The sequence below is a fragment of the Muntiacus reevesi genome, chromosome 11 (assembly GCF_963930625.1).
Source record: "Muntiacus reevesi chromosome 11, mMunRee1.1, whole genome shotgun sequence".
In the NCBI taxonomy this organism is placed as follows: Eukaryota; Metazoa; Chordata; class Mammalia; order Artiodactyla; family Cervidae; genus Muntiacus; species Muntiacus reevesi.
This window is the reverse complement of record NC_089259.1, coordinates 44,928,286-44,942,388: the sequence shown is the minus strand read 5'-3', so window position 1 is coordinate 44,942,388 and position 14,103 is coordinate 44,928,286. Positions and strand designations below refer to the sequence as shown.

The 14,103-nt window shown below is 40.0% G+C and overlaps 1 non-coding gene across 1 annotated transcript; it reads left to right on the top strand.

Moving 5' to 3' along the window:
* Window positions 1–6,091: 6,091 nt before the first annotated feature.
* On the top strand, window positions 6,092–6,164 carry TRNAR-CCU (transfer RNA arginine (anticodon CCU)). Its single transcript has one exon. It is a non-coding gene; the product is annotated as a tRNA-Arg (tRNA).
* Window positions 6,165–14,103: the final 7,939 nt, after the last annotated feature.

The following is a 14,103-nucleotide window of genomic DNA, read 5'->3' as shown; positions in this document are numbered from 1 at the left end:
AAAAAAAAAAAAAGTAAAACTAAGCAATGCTGTTAAAAACAATACATCAATTTTAAAGAAAGCAGGGACCATAAACAAAGTAATCGTTTAGTCTTTCCTGAGTATTTTCCAGTACAACATGTAAATAATTTCTTCTCAGCAATTTTTTCCCATTTTTTATACTTCCATAATGGGTTGGGTTCTAAGAAGCAACAGAAAAGAAAACATGGTCCTTTTAGATCAGAATCACAATTTAAATTTTAAACACTAAATTGGAATGTCCCCTGAGTGTGATTTTTGCCCCCTCAAAGCAGGGCTCCTTTTGATGTCCTGGGAGCGTTCAGTGCATGGGGATGCAGGAGTGAGGAAGAAAAGGAGAGAAGATGAGCAGTGACTGGAAGCTGGCATCGAATTTCAAAACCAGGATGCTGAATTGTCCTTACAGCCCTAAAATCATATTCTGAAATGTACGAGCCTGCTGATTCTGAGCACACTTGAAAGGAAAAAGGCTAAATCCCCAGACTCCTGAGGGCTTTCATTGATAATCAGGAGAAAGATTTTAAGGCGATCAAACCAAGAAATTTTGAAATGTTAAATCATGTGATTTTTTTTTTAATGTGAGAAACTACTTTCTACAAAAACAGCACTTCAAGAAAACATTGCAATTAGCAAGATAGAATACTGTGATGATCCAAATGTTTGAAAAAATGAAAAGAGGCTTTTTGAATATAAAATTTTTTCGCTTCAAAATCAGATTTTTTTATAAGCCATGAATATACACAATACTAAATACTAGTGTTTTCTCCTCTCTCAATCAAGGACAAAAGATAGAAACATATTCTTGGCCTTCTTTTTCTAATTTTTAAGCTTTTTAGGAAATCATACAATTTGTCTCAGGTTGATCCAAAAATTAATATCATGGGACACATCTGACATAGCCAGTCCAAGATCAAAGTCAGGCCCCATCTCTTTCTTTGCTATGGTTCCTCTCTATGGCTCCTCTATGCTGCCAGGGCAGAACTTGGTAAGGTGGAGGCAGATTTTACTCTCGGTTGTTCTCTGAATGTTGTAAGGATGGCCTCATCTTTTTCTTTAATTACCTAATATTTCCTTTTAATTTAATCTCTTAACTTTGTCACCCTTATTTTCTTGTTTTGTTTGCTTTGTTTTTTAACTGGTGGAAAATGCCTTCACAACTTTGTGTTGGTCTCTGCTATTGCTGTTGTTTACTCACTCAGTTGCTGCCCACTCTTTGTGACCCCACGGACTACACCCCACCAGGCTCCTCTGTCCGTGGGATTTCCCAGGCAGGAATGCTAGAGTGGGTTGCCATTTCCTTCTCCATGGGGATCTTCATAACCCAGGGAATGAACCCATGTCTCCTGCATGGGCAGGTGGATTTTCTACTGCTGAGCCATCAGAGAAGCCCTGGTTTCTGCCATACAACAACTCCAATCAGTCCTAATTATACACAAATCCCCTTCCTCCAGAGCCTCCCTCCCCTGCAGGTCATCAAAGAGTACCAGGCTGGGTTCCGTGTGTAATTTAGCAACTTCCCACCATCTATTTTACACATGACAGTGTATATATGTCAATGCCACTTTCTCAATTTGTCCCACCGTCACCTTCCCCTGCGGCGTCCACAAGTCCATTCTCTAATAGGTTCATCACACCATTTTTCTAGATTTCGCATATATGCCTTAATATACGACACTTGTTTTTCTCTTTCAATTTATTTCACTAGAACTGACTCAAATTCATTCTTTTTTATGGCTGAGTAAAATTCTACTGTTATAAATGTACACAGCCTCTCCTAGATGTCTAGGTTGCTTCCATGTCCTGGCTATTGGAAATAATTGCTGCAATGAACAGTAGGGTACATGTGTCTTTTAAAATTGTATATGCCCAGTATGTGCCTGGGGTATATGCCCAGTAATGGGATTGCTGAGTCATATGGTAGATTCAGTCCTAGTTTTTAAAGGAATTTCCATACTGTTTTTCTATAGCGGCTGTTTCAGGTTACATTCCTACCAACAGTGCAGGATGGTTCCCTTTTCTCCACATCCTCTCCAACATTCATTGTTTGTAAATTTTTTGATGATGGCCACTTTGACCGGTGTGAGGTGATAACCTCATTGTACTTTTGATTTGCATTTCTCTGAAAAAACAGAGAAAAAAAGAGCCAGGTTGAGCATTTTTTCATGTGTTTATTGACCATCTCTATGTTTTCTTTGGAAGAATGTCTGTCTGTTTGGAATGGATGTCAATGTCTATCTAGGTCTTTTGCCAGTTTTTTGACTGGGTTGTTTGTTTTTCTGATATTGAACTATATGAGCAGCTTCTATATTTTGGAGATTAACCCTTTGTCAGTGGCTTTGTTTGCAATTATTTTCTTCCATTCCAAAAGTTGTCTTTTTGTTTTGTTTATAATTTCCTTTGTTGTGCAAAAGCTTTTAAGTTTAGTTAGGTCTCATTTGTTTACTTTTGCTTTTATTTCCATTAATCTAGGAAGTGGGTCAGAGAGGCTGTTACTGTGGTGTATATCAAACAGTGTACTGCCTATATTTTCCTCTAAGAGCCTTATAGTTTCTAGCCTTATATTTAAGTCTTTAATCCATTTTGAGTTTATTTTTGTGTATGGTGTCAGGAAGTGTTCTAATTTCATCCTTTTACACATAGCTATCCAGTTTTCCCAGCACCACTTACTGAAGAGGTGATCTTTTCTTCATTGTATATTCTTGCCTCCTTTGTCAAAGATAAGATGTCCACAGGTGTATGGGTTTATCTCTGGGTTTCTTATCTTGCTCCATTGGCCTATACTTCTGTTTTTGTGAGGATGGTCTCATCTTGGTGGCTCTGTCACTAAAGAATCTGTTTATGATGCAGGAGACCCAGGTTTGATCCTTGGTTTGGGAAGATCCCCTGGAGAAGGAAACGGCAACCCACCCCATGGACAGAGGACCAAGGAACCTGGTGGGCTATAGTCCATGGGGCCACAAGAGTTGGACAAGACTTAGCAACTAAACCACCACCACCCCATCTTCATTGCATCTCTTTCCCTGTCCAACCTTGAGAGTCCAGGGACTGTAGTCTATCAGGCTCCTCTGTCCATGGAGTTCTCCAAGCAAGAATACTGGAGTGAGTAGCCATTCCCTTCTCTAGGGGATCTTCCCGACCCCAGGGATCAAACCCGGGTCTCATGCAGTACAGGCAGATTCTTTACCATCTGAGCCAACAGGGAAGCCCCTTTCCTGCTCAGATGACTGTATCTGCTGGAGCCCAAGCTTCATATAACCAAAGACTGATGGTGGAAACGTCACTTGCAAGTTAGAGTCAGGCTAGACCACTGAGGCAGCGTTACCTGAAGGAAATGCGTAAAAAGAACACAGACTGGGCATTCAGGCCATAGCTGGACACAATGCCGAGAGCTTTGAGACACACTAAGAATTCAGAAGCATTCATTGGTGTCCCATATTGATAAGAAGCCATGATAGGGACTGTAGACTAAGAGGTTGAGAGAGGAAGAGAGATACTGTGTGATTAAATCACACTAAACCATTTGGGGCTGTCTTAAATGACAGGTTAGTAACAAGACAGGTATTTCTAGGCCCTAGCTGCACAGGGTAGTCATAGAAGGAAGTTACAGCAAACTAGGCCAGCTGCGTATTTCCATCTAGTCTAATTTAGCTCTTACAGCCTTCCATCACGTCCCACCTTGGAAGAAAGAAGGAAAGGAAAAAGATTGAAAGGAGAAACAAAATAATGGAATCATACTAATCATTTTTCTGTCTGAAGGAGGGAAAAGTCAGCTTGTATCTATAAATCCATCTGAAGCTTATTCAATGTTTTATCATGTAGTATTTCATAAAAAATAAATATATCAGATACTAATTTGATTACTAAAAGTCATCTAAGCAGCTACAGCATAGCCTTACACCCATCAGAATTAGCCTGGCACTCTACACTAAGATTTTTTTATTCAAAAATCCCCTAATTCTATGCTTTTATCTTAATGGGTTTCATAGAACCAATGTAGCCAGAATTTTTCTTTAACTATTTGATTTTTTTTTTAAAGGATCAGCTAGTCTAGAAAAACAACCTTTTTTCTTCTTTGGGGAGACTTTTAAAAGTCTGTGTCATAAATAACTTTTAAAGGACTGCCAAATATATCACTATGGGGATGACTCAAAGGTCTTCTGTTATCTAATATAACCAGGTGCAGAAGACTTGAACGCTTGAAATTGCAGATGATGCTAGACTCTCTGTTGGAAGAGGGGGAAAGAGACATCTATAGCACCCCCAAAATAACTCATAACTGTAAGTGCATCCCAAAGGGCAATCATTGTCTTAAGTGCTTTACCTACCCTGGTGACTCAGAAGGTAAAGAGTCTGCCTGCAATGCAGCAGACCTGGGTTCAATCCCTGGGTTGGGAAGATCCCCTGGAGAAGGGAATGGCAACCCACTCCAGGATTCTTACCTGGAGAATTCCACAAACAGAGGAGACTAGCGGGCTACAGTCCATTGGATCAAAAAGAGTCAGACACAGCTGAGTGACTAACACACACAGACATATGTTATCACAATTAATCTTTACAATAACCCTTAGGGCAGGTATTAGCTTTCCTCCCCTATGGGTGGGGTAACAGGAACTTATAAAGATTAGGCATCTCATGCAAGTCAGTCCCAATAGTAAGTGGAGTGAACCCAAGTCCACGTGACTTCAAAAGCTATGTGTATGTTCTTGACCAAATACTTCCTCATACCATCAGGTGCAGCAGAAGAGAAACCCTCGCTAAGGGATGCACCTTCAGATGTGCTGGTTCCCACAGCATCATGGAATCTCGGAGCAATCACCCTTATTCCATAATTCAATTTCCTCAACATGCCAAATGTTATTTCTATTAAGTGCCTAGGCTTAGCTCCCTGTTGGGGAGTGTAGCAGGGGAGAAAAAGAAAAAGGAGAAAAAGACATTATCACAGAAGACCTCTTTGTGATACCCCCTTTATCTGTATACTTATCTGGAAAGAGAGCGGAAAAAAACAAGTAGAACCAAATTAGAGTTCCAAAGGGTAATGAAAAATCAGCATTCTCTTCAGCTATAAACAAATCAGTCCTAAGACAAGTGGGAGCCTCCTATTAATTAAAATGATTCCCTTATAGTTGCTCCCAGATATGGAAAAAAAATAATAATGATCCTAACAAGCCTCAGACTAGAGGAAATACTGGAAATTGGTCAATAAAGTAGTGACACTTGTTTCATTTGCATAGGGAGACTTTATAGAAATGTATGAGCCCAGGTTACTCAAATTTGGAAAGGCAAGCAAGTCAGTTTCAGCTGGGAAACAAAGTCCCATCAATCGTGTACTGTGAACTATATTTTCAAGGACTCTGGGGACTATAGTCAGAAACATCTAGTAGAAACAATCAATTAGGGAGGGTTTGTAGTTAAAGATGGTGGACTAGACACTGTTTGCTCTCTCTTCTGAAACTCCCTAAAACTTCAGTAGAAAGATTTTTATCAGGCGCACCAGTACCAAGGGCAAAGAGAAGAGGAGATAAAATAGAAAGAAAAAAAAAATTAACTTTCAAAATATAGGTTGGAAAGAGGAAGAACAAATTCAGTTAAAATAATATAAAGAATCCAAGAAAGTAGAATCCTGAAGTCACAGCTGAAGGAACCTAGCATCAATCAGCCTGATTTGCTTTGCACACGGCTTCTTTTAATCTTCAAAAATTGACAGAACCTACCTCTGGAAGCAGGGGCAAAGATAAAGGCAAAGCAGAATTGTTAAAAAGTCTGTTTCAAGGCAAGCAGACTCCCTGCAGCCTCTCCCTTTTCTCCCTTTAACCAAACAACTGCCTCCTCCCCCTTCCCATTCCCTAGCAGAGCAAGGGAGGAGACTGTTCTGGAGAGGGTGAAGCCCAGGGTATGTGAGCTGGGCCACCACTGTGCGGAAAGCAAGGGGATTGAGTCTCTATGCTAAGCAGGCAAACATCACACACAGAATGTTGTGACCTCCCAGATCTTTTCTCCAAAATGACTCCCAGAATGAGCAGCCAGAAGGATCATAATCCTTTCTCCATGTTAACCAAGATGCATCCATAGGACTTCCCTGGTGGTCCGGTGGTTAAGACTCTGCACTCCTAATGCGGAGGGCCTGGGTTCAATTCCTGGTCAGGGAACTAGATCCCACATGCTAAAATGAAGATTGAAGATCTCGTATGCCACACTAAGATCTGGTGCAGTCAAATAAATATATAAATATCAAAAAAAGAAAAAGAAAAATATGTATCCATAGGACTTCTGTGATGGTCCAGGGGTTAAGAATTCACCTGCCAGTGCAGAGGACACAGGTTCGATCCCTAGTCCAAGAAGATTCCACATACTGCAGAGCAACTAAGCCTGCGGTTGCAACTACCCAAGCCCAGGCACCCTAGAGCCCGTGCTCAGCAAACAGAGAAGCCACCACGGTCAGAAACCTATGCACAGCAAAGAAGGGTAGCCTCTGTTGACTGCAACTAGAGAAAGCCCACACACAGCAGCAAAGACCCAGTGTAGCCAAAAATAAATTAATAAACTTTGACATTTTAAAAAAGATGCGTCCACAGAACATGGCAACATTTGGGAACGAGACACAGCCTCTCAGCCCTACCCAAGACCTCCTGAGTCAGAGTCTGCATTCAACAATTCCTTGGGTGACCTGTATACACATTGAAGTTTGCGTGACACTGCTCTGACAGGAGATTGAACTCTTCGCTTTGGAAACTTTCGAGGAAAAATCTAAGGAAACAGACATCAGGGATATTACCCCCCTCCAAAAACACCCAAAAAATCCAAGCAGACCACCTTGTGATGAAGCCCACAGTCAAAAAGCTCACCCACATGTATAGTGTTTCCAGTCCTGCTTTTTAGTATCCAGTGTTAAATTGATCATCAAGGTGTGAGGAGAATCTCTACTGTGAGAAAGACCAAATAATCAGAAGAAATAAAGACTGTGCAGAAAAAAACAAAACAAAGCCAAAGAAAAACTATTATCAATCTCCTCAGAGAAATAGGAGAGTATACTACATTCATGAAACAAGAGTAGAATAACTTATTTTTAAAAAGATAAACAGAACAAAGAGAGTCTATAGAAATTAAATATAACAGCAAAACCTGAAAAACTCAAGAAGGGTTAGAAAATACAATTGCAAAAAGATCCCCCAAAGAAGTAGAGCAAAAGATCAAAGGATGGAAAGTAGAAAAATTTTTCAGTTATAAATATTGGAGATCAATACACATTGTATTACATCCAAATAATAGGCATTCAGAAAGAGAGAATAAAACAAATGGAGGGAAAACAATCAAACAGTAATTCATAAAATTTCAAAACAATTGTGTTTTCAAATTTAAAAAGAAAAATCGAACACCTAACATAATATATAAAAACAGAGCTATTCCAAGAGATATCCTCATGAAATTTCAGAAAAGTGGTATAAAAAGAAAATTCTGGAAACTTTGGGAGAAAATGTATATATAGACAGTTCAGCTCAGTCACTCAGTCGTGTCCAACTCTTTGCAACCCCATGGGCTGTAGCACGCCAAGCCTCCCTGTCCATCGCCAACTCCCAGAGTTTATTCAAACTCATGTCCATTGAGTCTGTAACGCCATTCAACCATCTCATCCTCTGTCATCTGCTTCTCCTCCAGCGTTCAATCTTTCCCAGCATCAGCGTCTTTTCAAGTGAATGAGATCTTTGCATCAGGTGGCTGAAGTATTAGATTTCAGCATCATTCCTTCCAATGAATATTCAGGACTAATTTGCTTGAGGATGGACTGGTTGGATCTCCTTGCAGTTCAAGGGACTCTCAAAAGGCTTCAAAAGCATCAGTTCAAAAGCATCAATTCTTCTGTGCTCAGTTTTCTTCATAGTCCAACTCTCACCTCCATACGTGACCACTGGAAAAACCATAGTCTTGACTAGACGGACCTTTTTTGGCAAAGTACTGTCTCTCATTTTAATATGCAGTCTAAGTTGGTCATAACTTTCCTTTCAAGGAGTAAGCATCTTTTAATTTCATGGCTGCAGTCACCATCTGCAGTGATTTTGGAGTCCAAAAAAATTAAGTCTCTCACTGTTTCCACTGTTTCCCCATCTATTTGTCATGAAGTGATGGGACACTTTTTTCACTCTCATCTTTCACTGTCAAGAGGCTCTTTAGTTCTTCACTTTCTGCCATGAGAGTGGTGTCATCTGCATATCTGAGTTATTGATATTTCTCCCGGCAATCTTGATTCCAGCTTGTGCTTCCTCCAGCCCAGCGTTTCTCATTATGTACTCTGCATATAAGTTAAATAAGCAGGGTGACAATATACAACCTTGATGTACTCCTTTCCCTATTTGGAACCAGTCTGTTGTTCCATGTCCAGTTTTAACTGTTGCTTCCTGATCTGCATACAGATTTCTCAAGAGGCAGGTCAAATGGTCTGGTATTCCCATCTCTTTCAGAATTTTCCACAGTTTGGTGTGATCCACACAATCAAAGGCTTTGGCATAGTCAATAAAGCAGAAATAGATGTTTTTCTGGAAATTTCTTGCTTTTTTGATGATCCAGCATATGTTGGCAATTTGATCTCTCATTCCTCTGACTTTTCTAAAACCAGCTTGAACATCTTGAAGTTCCCAGTTCACATATTGTTGTAGCCTGGCTTGGAGAATTTTGAGTATTACTTTACTAGTGTGTGAGATGAGTGCAATTGTGTGGTAGTTTGAGCATTCTTTGGCATTGCTTTTCTTTGGGATTGGAATGAAAAGTGACATTTTCCAGTCTTGTGGCCACTACCGAGTTTTCCAAATTTGCTGGCATATTGACTGCAGCACTTTCACAGCATCATTTGCTAGGATTTGAATTAGCTCAACTGGAATTCCATCACCTCCACTAGCTATGTTTGCAGTAATGCTTCCTAAGGTCCATTTGATTTCACATTCCAAGATGTCTGGCTCTAGGTGAGTGATCACACCATCGTGTATATCTGGGTCATGAAGATCTTTTTTGTACAGTTCTTCTGTGTATTCTTTCCACCTCTTCTTAGTATCTTCTACTTCTGTTAGGTCCATACATTTTCTGTCCTTTATTGAGCCCATCTTTGCATGAAATGTTCCCTTGGTATCTCTCATTTTCTTGAAGATATCTCTAGTCTTTCCCATTCTATTGTTTTCCTCAATTTCTTTGCACTGATCACTGAGGAAGGCTTTCTTATCTCTCCTTGATATTCTCTGGAACTTTGCATTCAAATGGATATACCTTTCCTTTTTTCCTTTGCTCGTCACTTATCTTCTTTTCACAGCTATTTGTAAAGCCTCCTCAAACAGCCATTTTGCTTTTTTGCATTTCTTTTTCTTGGGGATGGTCTTGCTCCCTGTCTCCTGCACAATGTCATGAACCTCTGTCCATAGTTCATCAGGCACTCTGTCTGTCAGATCTAGTCCCTTAAATCTATTTCTCACTTCCACTGTATAATCGTTATAGATTTGATTTAGGTCATACCTGAATGGTCTAGTGGTTTTCCCTACTTTCTTCAATTTAAGTCAGAATTTGGCAAAAAGGAGTTCATGATCTGAGCCACAGTCAGCTCCTGGTCTTGTTTTTGCTGACTGTATAGAGCTTCTCCATCTTTAGCTGCAAAGAATATAATCAATCTGATTTCGGTGTTGACCATCTGGTGATGTCCATGTGTAGAGTCTTCTCTTGTGTTGTTGGAACAGGGTGCTTGCTATGACCAGTTCATTCTCTTGGCAAAACTCTATTAGTGAGACAAGCATCAGAATATTTCCAGATTTGTCGACCTACAAGATTAGAATTAGAAAATAATCCAACAACTCCTTTAAAAGTCTGAGGGACATTATTTCTGACTTTGACTATTCACTTAGCCAAAATATGAATTCAGTGTGAGGGCACTTAAAGTATTTCCAAGTAAGCTTATCAAGTCTATCTTCTATGTACTGTTCTCAGGAAACTACTGGCAGAAGTGCTCTATAGTAACAAGGGGAAATCCAAGAAAGAGAGACACAGGATCCAAAAACCAGGGGAATCAAGTCAAAGTGAGGGAAAGGGATCCCAAGACACTGGGGAAGGAGAAGTTTAGGATGGCAGGTGTACACCAGAGATAAAGGACACGGTTTAAACTGGAAGTCAAAAGATTTTTAAGAAAGGTGAATCCAAGAGGATAAAACTGATAAAACATCTGTTGGGCTTGATACAATCAGAAGGGAGTTTAGAAATAATGGAAGGGGAAAGAAGAAAAAATAAAAACAAACTAAAGAACAGGACAGCTTTATATTTCATTGAAATTTTTTCAAAATAGTACAAGAAAGGAAAAATAATCATAGCATATCACATAGCTCACATAATAGTCACATGGTCTGTCACATAGTCCTGAAGTTGTAATCTTATGAATAGTTGCAAATCTTATAAAAACTGAAGATTAAACAAATTATGGCATATCTTTATAGGGTATATGTGGAGGTGGTGTGCATATTTGAGAATAGTGGATAAGACTGCTAAATTCTCATCTTCCACAGCAGGAAGTGAATAGGCAATACTGAAAAATCAAGATGTAACACTGTTAGCAAGTAGTTTAGTGATATGAATCTAAGTATCAAAAGTAATAGAATCAAGTTTGATGGAGGAGGCTTCTAGAGAGTTGGAAAATGGAAGGCAGAGGGCAGAGGCGAATAGGTAGATCAATTTTCATGATAAGACTTATGGGTCTATCTAATTGTTTAAATTATATGCACTCTGATAAAACAAAGATTAAACATCTTAAACCAGAGAATGTTAGGGTGAATTCTCATCTTCAATACAAGGAAGAGGAAATGAAAGTTTCATGGGCTAAAGAGGGAAAAAATATTTAAATTCTAAAGTGTCAGAAAGCAAATAAGGGGGAATTTTTTTTAATTTGAAGAATGCATACTTCAAAGATGGTGGAGCAGTCTTCTCCTCAGGTGTCATCTAAAACCAACAAAAAGAACAAGAGGCAATAAAAAACTTTTCATCAGTGGCACTGATGAAAATGCATTTATCTTTTATGAAAATACATAATATATTTCCATTGCCCCAAACAGTGAAACATGAAGACAGAAAGTAGATGGAGAGGCAGTAACTAGTTTGGCCAGGTAGCGGAAGGTGAAACCTAAGAACATTCAGGGGGGATATTGACCAGAACTCAGCTGCTGCAGCCCTCAGGCTCACATGCTAAAAGCATCAGGAGAAAGGGGGGAGTTGAGAAAAGAGAGGGCTTGTCTGAAAGTCTGCACAAAGAGCATTTGGAGCCCAGACGCCTACCCTACTCTGCACCATCAGAGAGTTACCCCTCTCAACCCTCAAAAGATGTGAAAGTTTTATTTCCTGCCATTGAACCAGACTTTCAATGTATGCTCTTTAAGCAGTAGCCATGGTGTAGGGCAGAGATAGGTGGGTTTCCAAGGTGGCTCAGTGGATAAAGAATCTACCTGCAATTCAGGAGACGTGGGTTCGATCCCTGGGTCAGGAAGATCTCCTGAGGGGGAGCGTGGCAATCCACTCTAGTATTCTTGCCTCGAGAATCCCACGGACAGAGGAGCCTGGTGGCCTGCAGTCCATAGAGTCGAAAAGATTTGAGCACAACTGAAGTGACTGCGCATGCGTGCATGCACAGGGAAAAGATAAGATGCCAAAATGAAAAAAGGGCTTTAAATAAAACTGCATACAGAGCCATGTGATCCCAGGCCACCTCCAAGAAAAACTGCAAACCCCTGTGAAAACCCTTACTCTCTTGGAGGTAAGCTCTGGGGGACAGCAGGTAGTGTGAGTTCCCTTCATATAGACTCAGGGAGCTTGAACCATGAACATTTCAGCGGTCACTGTGATGCCCCAACACTAGAGGCCCATGTCCAAAGTGTTTATAACTGTGCACGCTACCCACTGGTGACCCCTTCCCCAAAACACGACACTCTGCACTTCTTGACAAAGGAGGTATGGGGATCCTGAACCAGATTTTGTTTTATTCAGAAAAAATAAATATATTATTTTGTAACCAAATATTGTGATAGCCACAGCTGTCTTTGTTCAAGCTATTTTTCTTCCACAAATGCCTTCAAACTTCACCTTCCTAGTGAAATCCTCATCTAAGCGCAGCCGGGTCACCCTCTTTCTCTACTTTTCTCTTCTTCTCTTCCATTGGGCAGAACTAATTACTCTTGCATTTTTATTCCCATAGCTCTTTATATTTACCTCCAAGACACACTTGGTTCTATGGTACTCTTGCCTTTGCCTTAGTATATGTATCCTTTCTAGATTACAAACTCCTGGATGGGAAAATCCATGTCATATTCATCCTTGAAATGCCAACAACTTCCATTTCTTGCATCTACATCTAGAGTAAGAACCCACTGGCACTATCAAGGGACTACCCACCATCATCTTGTAGGAGCTCCACAAAGTCTGAAGAGGTGTTTATGTGTTGGGAAAACAACAGCACAGTATACAATGTGTATGAATATAACTCTAAACATATTTATTATTTCTGTCCAATAGACTATAAAAGTTGCTTCAAGCTATTAAATAATAAAACTCTAGAAAGAAAATCCAAAGAAAATTGGCAAGGAGGGTGGCCATTGGAGAAGGTGAAAAACCATATATGCGCAATAAACAACCAGACTTTCTGAATTAAATATTGATTTACAAATATGAGTGAAACCAGATTCTCCTAGAATATTTGACATGTGTGTGTGCTCAGTCATGTCTGACTCTTTGTAACTCCATGTACTGTAGTCCTTCAGGCTCCTCTGTCCGTGGAATTTTCCAGGCAAAGATACTGGAACAGGTTGCCATTTCCTACTCCAGGAGATCTTCCTAACACAGGGATCAAAGCTGCATCCTACATTGACAGGAAAATTTTAACCATGTGCTACCTATGAAGCCCCATTTGACATTGTATCATTCCCTAATTCTATGACATCTTAGTGGGATATTAGACAGATATTATGACCCATGAAGAAAAAACCCTAGTAACTGTGTTTGGGAAATCTTTTTTTTTTTTCCAGATTATTGATTATCCTGGTTTTTTTTGTTTGTTTGTTTGTTTGTTTGTTTTTCCATTTATTTTTATTAGTTGGAGGCTAATTACTTTACAATATTGTAGTGGTTTTTGCCATACATTGACATGAATCAGCCATGGATTTACATGTGTTCCCCATCCCGATCCCCCCTCCCGCCTCCCTCCCCATCCCATCCCTCTGGGTCTTCCCAGTGCACCAGCTCTGAGCACTTGTCTCATGCATCCAACCTGGGCTGGTGATCTGTTTCACCCTTGATAGTATACTTGTTTCAATGCTATTCTCTCAGAACATCCCACCCTCACCTTCTCCCACAGAGTCCAAAAGTCTGTTCTGTACATCTGTGTCTCTTTTTCTGTTTTGCATATAGGGTTATTGTTACCATCTTTCTAAATTCCATGTATATGCGTTAGTATACTGTATTGGTGTTTATCTTTCTGGCTTACTTCACTCTGTATAATGGGCTCCAGTTTCATCCATCTCATTAGAACTGATTCAAATGAATTCTTTTTAATGGCTGAGTAATATTCCATGGTGTATATGTACCACAGCTTCCTTATCCATTCATCTGCTGAGCGTCTAGGTTGCTTCCATGTCCTGGCTATTATAAACAGTGCTGCGACAAACATTGGGGTGCATGTGTCTCTTTCAGATCTGGTTTCCTCGGTGTGTATGCCCAGGAGTGGGATTGCTGGGTCATATGGCAGTTCTATTTCCAGTTTTTTAAGGACTCTCCACACTGTTCTCCATAGTGGCTGTACTAGTTTGCATTCCCACCAACAGTGTAAGAGGGTTCCCTTTTCTCCACACCCTCTCCAGCATTTATTGCTTGTAGACTTTTGGATAGCAGCCATCCTGATTGGCATGTAATGGTACCTCATTGTGGTTTTGATTTGCATTTCTCTGATAATGAGTGATGTTGAACATCTTTTCATGTGTTTGTTAGCCATCTGTATGTCTTCTTTGGAGAAATGTCTGTTTAGTTCTTTGGCCCATTTTTTGATTGGGTCATTTATTTTTCTGGAATTGAGCTGCAGGAGTTGCT